This window comes from Ceratotherium simum, unplaced genomic scaffold (genome assembly GCF_057802395.1).
Source record: "Ceratotherium simum simum isolate JZ-2026a unplaced genomic scaffold, ASM5780239v1 HiC_scaffold_44, whole genome shotgun sequence".
Lineage (NCBI taxonomy): Eukaryota > Metazoa > Chordata > Mammalia > Perissodactyla > Rhinocerotidae > Ceratotherium > Ceratotherium simum.
This window is the reverse complement of record NW_028261260.1, coordinates 1,135,096-1,147,257: the sequence shown is the minus strand read 5'-3', so window position 1 is coordinate 1,147,257 and position 12,162 is coordinate 1,135,096. Positions and strand designations below refer to the sequence as shown.

The 12,162-nt window shown below is 39.5% G+C and overlaps 1 protein-coding gene across 1 annotated transcript in view; it reads left to right on the top strand.

Annotated features, from left to right (window-relative positions):
* The window catches only part of LOC101401339 (ral-GDS-related protein-like), a 93,588-nt gene extending 91,646 nt beyond the window's left edge, over positions 1 to 1,942 (top strand). The window contains exons 9-10 of the mRNA XM_087428238.1: positions 168 to 309; positions 1,462 to 1,942. The gene's annotated coding sequence lies outside the window, so the exon portion shown is untranslated. The remainder of the gene's footprint in view (positions 1 to 167; positions 310 to 1,461) is intronic.
* Positions 1,943 to 12,162: the final 10,220 nt, after the last annotated feature.

The window sequence follows — 12,162 nt, the reverse complement described above, 5'->3', positions numbered from 1 at the left end:
CTATAGGGCTGGCTCCTTGGGAACCAGTTTTAACATCCCTTTTTAAATATACCCTCAGAATCACAAAATAATTAAGAAAAATAATTTGTTGCTCTTGGGCGTTATGGTGATAATTCTCCTAAGTCATTTTTCCATTTAGCTTCTCTGATTGACTCTAAATATTACAGGACCACACCCTTCTCAGACTGGGATGCACAGCTCCACTAGTTTGCAGAGAGGACGCACAACAGCAGAATATCCGTGATCCAACTTCTGAAGCATCAGTATTACCACAAGATTTGGAAGAAGCAAAGTTATGTCATTTCCAAGGTAAGGAATTAAAAACTTAAAACTAAGATGAGGTGGGAAAGTCATATACCATTAATAGTTGTCAGTAATCTGTGCTTGAAATGTCAGACTTTCTCTGAGAAAGAACTCTGAGACTCTATTTCCCATTGTTTTAAATAGGAAAAATTAGAAGGCATAGCAAGTCTATCGAAAAATCCTACCAATTTCCTAAGTCACGATATGGCACCTAGATATAAGTTACGAACATCGTTGCTCCTCGTTTTGTTCCTCATTCAACCCAGTCCCACAGGTTTTGAGTGCATGCTGTGAACATGGCACTGTGCTAGGTGTCAAGGCCTTGGTGAGCATCATCGTGGGGGTGGACCTTGCTGGGAAAAGATTGCATCATAAAAACTCAAAGCCACACCACTTGCCAAATTGAGGCAAAAATGGAAAGACCCAGGGCGCCACGCAAGGGTGAGGGCATTAATATACACTTGGGAATATTAAAATCCATCTGATAACGTCATGAGTGAATGTGTTCCACTTTAAAACAAAACACTGCTGTTATTCTGAGATATTGAGTTAGTATCTTTGTGCAAATATGCAGGATTTAAAATATTTGTTGATGTATAACATGAGTACAGAAATATATGCAGAAGTCATCCATGTAAACCTCAAAGAATTATTACAAAGTGAACACACTCCTGTGACCAAGAACTAGCACCAGCTTCACTCAGGCCCCAACAATCCCTTGCTCCCTCCTTCCTCCCCAAAGGTAACCGATATCTTACCAGCGAACACTGTATATTGAGTTTGTCTTCTTATACAAGTGTTTTATTACGGAAAAATTTAAACAGTATACAAAATAAACAAAATAGCATAGTAGGCCCATCACCCAGCTTCAACAACTACTTATCGTCTGCCATTTTTGTTTCATCCACACTCCTTCCCATTCCCACCTGACTTTATTATTCTTTTAGTCCTTTTTGTGTGTGTGGTGGGGTAAGATGTACGCACACTGAAAGGCACAAGTCTCAATCATAAAGTTTTGGTAAATAAACATGCCCATATAACCTTCACCCCTTTAAGAATAGATTATTTCCATCACCCCCAGAAAACTCCTTCCTGTTCCTTCCCAGGCAATTTTTTCCTTCCCCCGAGGCAACCACTGTTCTGGTTTTTTCACCATAGGTTCATCTTGGCTGAAATCATCCCACGTGTATTGTTTTCTGTCCAGCTTGCCTCCCTCGGCACGAGGTGGAAGAGACTCACCCAGCATGTGTGTGTCAGCGTTTGCTCCTCGGCACGGCTGAGGGCGTTCTGCTCTGTGGATGCCCCGCAGTGCGCTCGTCTTTCTCCTGGGGATGTGCAGGTCATCTCCTGCAAACATTCTTATACAAACCCTTTTTGTATGCTGTTTAATTCCTTTATTAGCATTTAAGTGACACACCTTTGCAGTTTTTAGTGGTTGATCCAGATTACAATATGCATCTTTAACATATCACAGCCTACCTAGACTCAATAGTGCACCAGTTTAATCAATGTAAAATATAGAAGCCTTGCTACAGAACAGTTCCATTTACCTCTGTCTGTCCTTTGTGCTATTGTCATAAATTTTACATCTACCCATGTTATAAATCCCACAATACAGTGTTATAATTTTTGCTTTAAATAGTCATAGGTCTTTTAAAGAAATTAAGAGAAAAAAGTTAAGTATTTGGAGGGAGATGCTTTGAGGATCTGCAAATGTACTGTTTCTTCTTTAAGTTTCACTCACAGTTTTTGCATTCATCAGTCAGTCTTGCCCACAGTAATTGTTACTGTGGTGTTCTAGTGGCGATTTTCTATTTCATGCTATCCAGCAGCGTTTATTATTTGGAATTCTGTGAGGAAGATCCCCCACCCCTTCTTCCTTTCTTTCTCTCTTTCTCTCATTCTATTTCCCCCCTTTTTTCTTCTTTTCTTCCTTTCTTATGTAATCTTTTTTATATCAGTATAGACTCATGGATATTTATTTTATTCTCTGGGTAATAATCCAATGCTACCATTATTTATTTTGTTGCTCACAGTTTTCCAACTTGAGCCATTGGGAAGTCTTTCAGATTGATTCCTTTTGACACATCTCATCACTTTCTGTGTTTTTTCTTAAAAGAACTTTCCTACTTTCTGGCACTACAAGATGCTCCAGGCTCATCTTGTATTTTCCATCCCCAGCCCTAGTATTAGCCATTTCTCCAAGAAAACCTGGTTCTTTTTGTTGGAGAATGATATTTAGAAACCAAGATCTGGGAGCTAGATGTGCTCATTGATACTAGGGTGTCACTGCTTCTAGACCCTCTCAGCAGAGCTTGGAACTGTATATATGAATATAAACTCTATCTATCAATCTATCTATCTATCTGGATAGATATATGAAAAGAGATATGGATTCATACTGATACTTCCAACTCCAATCCAGCACCACAGAGTTTATTCTAGCATTCTCCTTTTGTTTATTTGTAACTTCTTTCACCAACAGTGAGAAACTTAACTCCAGTTAGCTACAATATATTTACTAATGTGTCAACTAGTTTCAGAATCGCTAATCCATACCCTTATGAAAAACAAATTTACCACCTAGAGTACAGTGTTTGTGTCCAGTACTTTAGTTTTACAGTATCCCATCAAAACACTGTCTTCCAAAGTTACTTAGGTCAGGACTTTTCATCCCCACCCCTTCTGTGTGGTTATGTCACATGCTTGTAATACAGTGACGTTCATTTGTCACTGCATTCCATCTGAGTTCCCCAGCATGCTGATTGATTTTTAAAATTTGCAGAGTAAAATTCACTCTTTGAGGTGTACAGTTCTATGGGTTTTGAAAATTTTATGGTCATGTCTCCACGTCCACAGTGCCACACAAAGCTGTTTCTTTCACCCCCAAAATTCTCTCATACTGTCTCATTGTAGTCAACGCCTTCCCCCACATCCTCTAACATTACAAGTAAGACTGTAGTTTTTCCCCTGTATGGGCTATGCACAAATTTTGGAATGCTTTAAGGCAAAAAACTCAAGCTTGCATATATCTCCTGGTGCAATTCCCATCATTCAAGGGAAGACTCCCTCTCAGTTCTGCTTCCTTTGGAAGAGATTTATACATACACAAATATACACATTTATTATGCCATCAACTTCCATAACCATCAGGAAATTCTATAACTTCTGCAAGATTAACAATTTTACCTTACACTATATTTATCTCATGTGGTTTAAAACATCCAGAAATCATTGATAAACTGACCCTGCCGAAACTAAAGCCTGTTGAATTTTAAGAGATGGTCTCTGTTAACTAGGGAGGGATTTCAGATTGAACTTAATTTTATAAGTGGTCAATTTATCACAGTGTATTGTTCTATTATGTATTTCACTTCTTTTTTTAAAAAAGTGATAGTTGAGGGCACTTAAATAATAAAACGTTGAGAAGATAAGGAACTGATATACTCTGTAAGCTTCAAATGTTTTCAAGCATAAGATACAATAAGAACTAAAACTAAGAAATGGCAGAGGAAATAGAGATAAGAGGATGAAATTGCAAAACTGAATCTATAATAATATCTCAATGGCTAGCGTTGTGGTGCCAAGAAGGTGGTGAAGTCAAAGAATTCATAAAGATGATAATAGACTGCAAAGAAAAAAGACTGAAATTTTTGTAGAGGGAATTTTTACAGCGATATTACAGATAGAGAACAGGGAAGATAAGTTGGAGTGAGAGACTATTTGTTTCTTAAATTACTTCCACTGTAGAGAACAAAAAAACAATTTTCTGAAATCTTTATTCCTCTCTATGACCCTATCTTTACCTGCAAACTCTCAGCCCTGAATCAATGTCACAGTCCTCTTTTTCCATCCCTGGGGAATAGGGCAAATAAACTCATCTGAAACCTCAACTGCCCAGCCTGTGAAATAAGACCAGCCATCCATTCTCACAGAGGAGCCAACTGGAGGTAGGATTTTTAGTTCTGAATTCCGCTAAACATCTTCAAAGAATAGTATCTGGCCTTCCTTATCCAGGGCTATCAGTGAAGGGCTGGCTGGCTTTCAGAGAAGACCAATTCACAGTCAGCTGAGACATTTTCTGTTGAGCTCTCTAGAGAAGGCTGTGGGGCTTGTCAGTAAGAGTTGATTTCTATATGGGTTATAATTTTTTTATTTTATTCATAGATTTATAAAGAAATCTACATGGTAAGTATTACTTATTATCAAGAATAAAGGTTGTCTATTCTCTAGTCATTTAGGCAAAATCCTCCTCTCAGGCCCCACCCATGGACAAAGCTCAGATTTAATCTCCAAGAATCTGCCAGGCACTCTGTGGTCCATGGGAAGCCCTCAAGTTGGCAACGTGTCCCCTTGTGTCCTGTGCTGGTACTTAATCTTCCATCTCTTCAGGGTACAACTAGACAGAGACTCAAAGGACTTGACATTGGATAAATGTACTTTGCATTATCTTTAGACTTCTACACTTTTCCAAAAGACTCTCAACATTTCCAGTAATTGTGTAGCAGTTTACCCAACATTAAAGTTCTCACTTTATTAAAATAAATAAATTTTGAAAAGGAAAAAAGTGATCTTTGCAATTTTGTACAGAATCTATATAATGGATGCATCCTTATAAATGGAGGAAAGATAACAAATTTAACTATTTTGGTTAGTTAACACAGTAAGTAATATACTTTATATATTACCAATTTTGAGACTATTTGTATTTAAAAATACTGCTTCAAACCCCTAAATCATTGTAAGTGGTAGAGTCTGCCATCTGCTTTGGCTGAACAATTATATACAGTAAGTCAGCCAAAATTCCTCCATTCCTGTATAATCTTATATATGGGTGGTAATTGTCAGTTCTCATAGATTATTTGAACACGTGCATGTCACAAAATACAAGTGGCCATTAAAAATTAAAATGTTCACCAAATACAAGATTATCTCATTCCCAGGAAAAGAAAACATTACTGTAACATTAAAGCTAAAACTGTCAAAAAGGAAGGCAAGATACACTCAAGTAAAGCTTTTGTTGAAAAGTTAATTGGCTCCTCTTTGAAACTTTATCATGTTTATTATGTAAGCGAGATACTTTCCGAGCCTAGAATATAGAAAGTGCTTATTAGTAAGTTAACATTGTGATCATTTATTTTGTAAATGTTAATATGAGAGACATAATTCATTTTCTACTATATTCATATTTTCAAGTTCTGCTAAATCTAAGGCCACATTAATTGGAAGTTGGGATACCTCTAGACATCTGAAAAATATGAGTCCTACACAGAAGCATATAAATTCTCTAATCAGCAGGCTCTAAATTCTAAAACTTTCTAAGGTTTTGGAACAAACCAATGGCATTCCAAATTTACAGTAAGGCTGCATGTGCCATACATGATCCTATAGGAAGAGAAATCCAGATTTAAAATAGAGGAGACTGTGCACAAAAATAAAGTACATTTTCACGTCTGAAAGGGGATTTCAAGAAAGAAGGGACTCTCAGAACATGTGGTAAATGGTAATTAACTTACCAAGGGCTCTGTAAAGGAGATCATATTGTGGACAAAAGAGCTTCACACGCAGAGAGCTAAAATGGCATCTCTGGAATCCTTACGATGATACAGACACTGAACTACTTTTTCCTAAAATTTTTTTGTGTGTGTGTGTGAGGAAGATCAGCCCTGGGCTAACATCCGTGCTAATCCTCCTCTTTTTGCTGAGGAAGACCGGCTCTGAGCTAACATCTATTGCCAATCCTCCTCCTTTTTTCTTTTTTTCCCCTGTAGATAGTTGTATGTCATAGTTGCACATCCTTCTAGTTGCTGTATGTGAGATGCAGCCTCAGCATGGCCGGAGAAGCGGTGTGTCGGTGCGCGCCCAGATCCGAACCTGGGCCGCCAGTAGCAGAGTGCCCACACTTAACCACTAAGCCACGGGGCCGGCCCCTTTCCTAAAATTTAAAATGCATCTTATCCTCCAAACAAATACCACCTCCCTGCCTTGCAGCTTACCTGGGCATGGTGATGTGTGGGAATCATTTTCTAATTCATTGGCTCTTAAACTTGATGGACACCAGAAGCACCTGGTGGCCTTGTTGAAACCCAGATTGCTGGGCCCCACCCCAGAGTTTCCAGTTCAGCAGATCTGCAGCAGAACCTGAGAATTTGCATCTCTACCCAGTTCCCAGGTGATGCTGATGCTGCTGGTCCAGGGAACTCACTTTGAGAACCACAGCCTAACTTACACCCTATGTATGGTTACCAAATCCATTATTTCATCATTTGGCTCCTACATTTTCTTTATCACATCAGCACCTTAGCTCCGAATCTCCTCACTTAGCAATGAGAATACTTGGAGAGTTTATAAGCTGGTCCTCCTTCCCGGCTCAGTTCTCCCTCTTCCTCTTGATACTACAATCTCTTACCAGGTAATTCTTCTTTAAACATCAGTTCATCATAGATCTTCCTCGTTCAAAAACTCATGGCTCTTATGCTGAGCACAAGGCATTTTAAATTCTCTACTTGGCTCATAAGGTCTGTAATAGCCTGTAGAATGTGGACACCCTGTTCCCTACCCTGCCTACTATAAAGGAGTATGTGAGGATTACACAAGATACGCACAGTGATGCTCGTTATGCACAGTGTGACATTCTATAAAGTCACTGTGAACACTGAATCGGTGAATATGACCTACTGCTCCTATGGGAAATGCAGGGTTAGGGTCATGCAAGCCTTAGTCACATTTTCTTCAATGGATCAAAACATGACTTTGTTCTCTGTTTCTCTTTAAAGTCACATTATTTAATATATATTATTGATATGTTAACATTGAACTCACACCAACAACACTGTACCTCGTGTCTGAAAGAAGCTTGTCAAACACACATACTTTCTCCGTAAAGGCACGTCACAGCCTCTTGCCCTGAGGAACACCAGGCAGCATTGCAGCACTACACATGGGGGACATATTAAACAGCAAAGTCACCATCACCAACACAAGGCACAAAAAGATAAAACATGAAGCACTAAATAGACTGCAAGAAGGACACTTGTTTACAGTATGGGCTGAAACGAGGGCAGAACGTCACCTTGTTCCCCCTCAGCTGGGAACATGCACGTCCAGTGAAACGTCCAGTGCACGTCCAAATTTTTCACCACTTTGTGCATATCTGCAAATGGACATGAAAGCCCTGTGAATGTTGATTTGGGGGCTGCCAGTACATTTTAGCTAGTGTGCAAGTGTGCAAACATGGAATCCACAAATAATGAGGATCAACTATATTATGAAGGCATCTTTTCAAAACCAGAGTATTGTTCAGATATAAGAGCAATAATGATAACATAACAGCTAACATTTTAGTGCCTACTATGTGCCAGGAGCTCTTCTAAGTACTTTAAATAAGTTAATGCATTTAAATCTCACTAAAACCCTATGAGACAGGAGTTATCAGTAGCCGCATTTTATAGATGAGGAAACTAAGGCTCGGAGAGTAAATACTTTGCACAGATTCCCCAGTTAAAAGTGGAGTAACAGGGATTGGTGCCCAGACACACTGGTCTAAAGCCCACAGCCTCAACTACTATGGTAGGAATGTGAGCGAATTTTCTACCACTCCCTGAAATGCCCCTTCTGCTCCAGCCAGTGTGGTCTCCCACATACTTATTCACTCATCAAACATTTTCTGAGTGCCCCAAAGGTGTCAAGTACTGTGTTTAGATACTGGAGGGACAAATAGAATGTCGACGCAAATAATCCATAACCAATCTATAAATCAAAATTGCGGTGAGTTTATTATGAGCCAACCTCTGAGGACCATATAGCCCAGGAGAGTCCTTTCACGAAGAAATGGAGCACTCCAAAGACGTGGGGTGTACAGAGTGGTTCCATACCATCAAAGAGCATGTACCACATGTGTTTGCAATGTCCCTTTTACAATAGCCACAACATCGACCTGTTGGCAGGTCGATTGATGGACACAGTGGGTATCAGGTCTGCTGTCTCCATGGATGTGGCTGTTGTCTTGAGTTGGGTGGTCCCAGGATGGGTGCAGCAATCAAATCCTAGCCTAGGGAGAAATGCTTATCCTTAAGGAAATGCCAATGTGGGGGAAGTTGCATTTACATCTTAAGGGCATTGTTGTTGTCTTTGGGACATGTTAGTTGCTTAACGCGGATATACAATGGATGAACAGAGGCTACAGGCCCCTTTTGGAAAAAAAAAAAACAAGGTGAGGCCCAATTAGTTTTACACCAAATGGCTTCCTCATGTGCTCCAATGTATCCTGTTGCTCGCCATTTATTTATCAAGAAGAAGGATAGTCTCAGCTTTAAGGAGCTCACTGTCTATGAGACATGAAGAAAACAACAGTTATGGAAAAGTAGATAAGTACAGGGTTCCAGAGTGGGGACATCAAAAGGGGTCTCTGGATGGAGATCTCTCAGGAAAAGTGTCCAAGAGGAAGAAACATTTGACATGAGTTTAGATTAAGAAATAGGAGTTAAGCTGATCAAAAAAGTGGGTAGGAGGACAGAAGAAACACATATAAAAATACAGATATAAAGGATGCTAAAGATTTTGGAAAATGGTATTTTTAAGGCTGGAACAAAGCGAACATGTAGGAGACAGTGGGTGATGAGGCTCAAGATGAGGACAGCAAGGGAAAGCCTGCGTGTCCAGCTCAGGAGTCTGAATGATCTCTCAGATGCTCTGAGCAGTCATTGAAGGAGTCTAAGCAGATGTCAGATTTAAGCAAATTTGGATTCTAGGAGGTAACTCTGGAGGCATTGGGGAGGAAAGATTAGAAGAAATTAAGACTGGAACTAAAGGGATCTGTTGGGAGACTAGGCAGCGATCCAGATAAGATAGGCCTTGGCTCAGGCGGGGGGTCTGCAGGTGGAGGAGGCCAGGAGGTGGGAAGCAGTGCTGGGCTCCTGGAGGAGGAAACTGAGCTGCCTCTCAGTCACAGGAAGACTGTGCCTGTCATGGCCTCCCCACCCCAATGCCCAAACGCCATGTTCCTTTCTACGTCTGTACCTTTCCTCTCTTCCCCCATCTGAAATCCTCACTCTTTCTTCCCTCCACCTGCCCAAAAGTGGTCCCTTTGAGGACTTGATCTAGTTCACCTCTCCTAGAAGCTGTCCTTAATTACAATTTCTCGATGACATTACCATTTTTTTAAGTTCTATAATACAACATACACTAATACCTTGGCAGAATCTAATTACATCTTGAAAACAATTTCATGTATGTGGAGAGCTTATAATTCTTTGTATTTCCTTCAATACCTACTACAAATACCTTGCACATATAGGTCAATAGACGTCCAGTAAAGTTCAATAAAGAAGAAGCACCCTTTATTAGCTAAAAACTTTTCTGAGCTCAGTTATTCCTTTAGATCAGCTGCTTGAACCATTTGTCTTTCTCCACAGGTCAACAGTGTTGCCCAGAACAAATGAATTTTACACCTTCTCAAACTCAATAGAGCAAAGATGGGACTTCATTCTCCCTGCAAGCCTTACTGCCCCAGAGAAAAGCAAAAACAACGTGTGACATCTAATTTTTTTCTCCACATTCTCATCTCAAATTGCAACTGTTTTCCAGATGCTATCTGCTTTTCATTCTTAAAACTCACAGAAAAGTTTCTCATTATTTCCTTTTCTTTTCTTTTTGTGAGGAAGATCAGCCATGAGCTCACATCCGATGCCAATCTTCCTCTTTATGCTGAGGAAGATTAGCCCTGGATTAACATCTGTGCCCATCTTCCTCTACTTTATATTGGATGTTACTACAGCATGGCTTGACAAGCGGTGCATCAGTGCGCGCCAGGATCTGAACATGTGAACCTGGGGCCGCCGCAGCATAGCACGTGCACTTAACTGCTGTGCCACAGGGCTGGCCCCTCTCTTTATTTCTAAAGCTGAAATGTCTAAATCAGTCTCTGGGCTAGCTGGAGTTTCCATAAAATGAAAATGTACATTCCAGAAAAGTCCTTAAATTTCCAGAATCATCCTTAATATATTATGGTAAACACCTTGGCAAAATGTCACTGATTTTCAATGTCAGTGCCTCCACAAGGGTATCCTTGCATTGTCTCCCCTCCCAACCACCTCTCACTTTGCCCCTCCCCAGGCTCATGGGGTCAAAGTGTTTACTGAGCACTAAGAATGATCAGAGTCTGAGGGAGACTTCAAGGATGACTAAGCCATGTTTTCTGACCCCAACCAGCTCTCTCCATCTCTCCTTTAACCTCTATTTCTCTTACTCTGGTTTCTACTTTAGTTATTTACTTGTCTTGTGAATTGTTGTTTTGTGGTTTATAATTACCATGTAAATTCATATTATGTTTTGCCTTAGAGTTTAGAAAGAACTTACGTTAAACAATGTTTTTTTCCCAGCGCTTGATGTGTCTAATATCTTCTAATGCAATTCTAGTGGCTTCTTGTTTTTATGTCTCCATCATTATTCCTTCAGAATTATGTTCACTCCACACTTTTGATCTGACCAATGCTGCTTTACTCTTTAAACCTTTCTATGCGAAGACTCACGTGAGGAATCCCTCAAGCACCATCAACTAGGTGACCCCACATTCCTCACATCTGTTTCCTTGATTTGTTCCTATATAAAGATGTTTCTTTTTTCTTTTTTGGTGAGGAAGATGAGCACTGAGCTAACATCCATGCTAATCCTCCTTTTCTTTTTTTGCTGAGGAAGACTGGCTTTGAGCTAACATCTATTGCCAATCCTCCTTCTTTTTTTTCCCCCAAAGCCCCAGTAGATAGTTGTATGTCATACTTGCACATCCTTCTAGGTGCTGTATGTGGAACTCGGCCTCAGCATGGCCAGAGAAGCAGTATGTCAGTGTGCACCTGGGATCCGAACCCGGGCTGACAGTAGCTGAGCGCACTTAACCTCTAAGCCACGAGGCCGGCCCAATATGTTTCTGAAACTAATAATAAATTGTACCAAGTGGTCATTGTATAAAAAGCACTATCACAGATACCTTAAAGAGAACAAATGGAAAAGAATATTCCATTCATCAGATAGGTTTGCAATCAAATGACACATTGAGGGGACCTGGGGACACCGATCAGAGCAGGATCCTAAGAGAAGAGTTTTAAGTCAATTTCAAATGAGGTTAAAACTGGAATGAGATAGTATTTTACCAGTTAGCTGAAATCATAAGCATTTTCCTGACCTTTGAGAGTTTATTTGCATATAAACTCTACATGTGGGGTAAGAGAGTGCTGATATTGTTTAATTTCTTTTTATTATTCAGCACTTTGTAATAGATGTGGCTATTCACAATTAATAAATATCATAATGTGGAGAGACCCAACTTTCAACTGCTTGATATTATCAATTCTTACACAAAGCTAGAGTTTTAAAGATCAAATTTCATTCTAGTTACCTGTCAACTAGTCCATTTATATCAGAAAGATGCTGAGTTTTAGGAAAATACTTCAAAACACAAATTTTATATGTAATTTCAAAAGCAAAGAATTAGTTAAAAACTGGGTGGTAACACGTTTTGCTACCATATATTAATCTTTAACATGGGAGCAAACATTTTTAGAAAATATAATTGATATTTGCCTGTTTGTATATTGTAGAATGTTAAAGGATTTAAGTTTTAATAGTATTTCAAATACCAGAGAATAAAAAACAGAATTGTTTCAGTTTTATGAAATAGATTTTTAGACATAGCAGATTTTCAGAGCATATTACTTGAAAATAAAATAATTAGTGATGTTTAAGCAATGTGGTTTTATTTTAAACTTGCTCATTCCATAGGAGCATCAGTAAAAGCCCTCCAGGGGTAGCTGACGCTCTTTCCCTCCACATGAGCACCAGCTGCGTTTGCTTTAAGCATCAGAC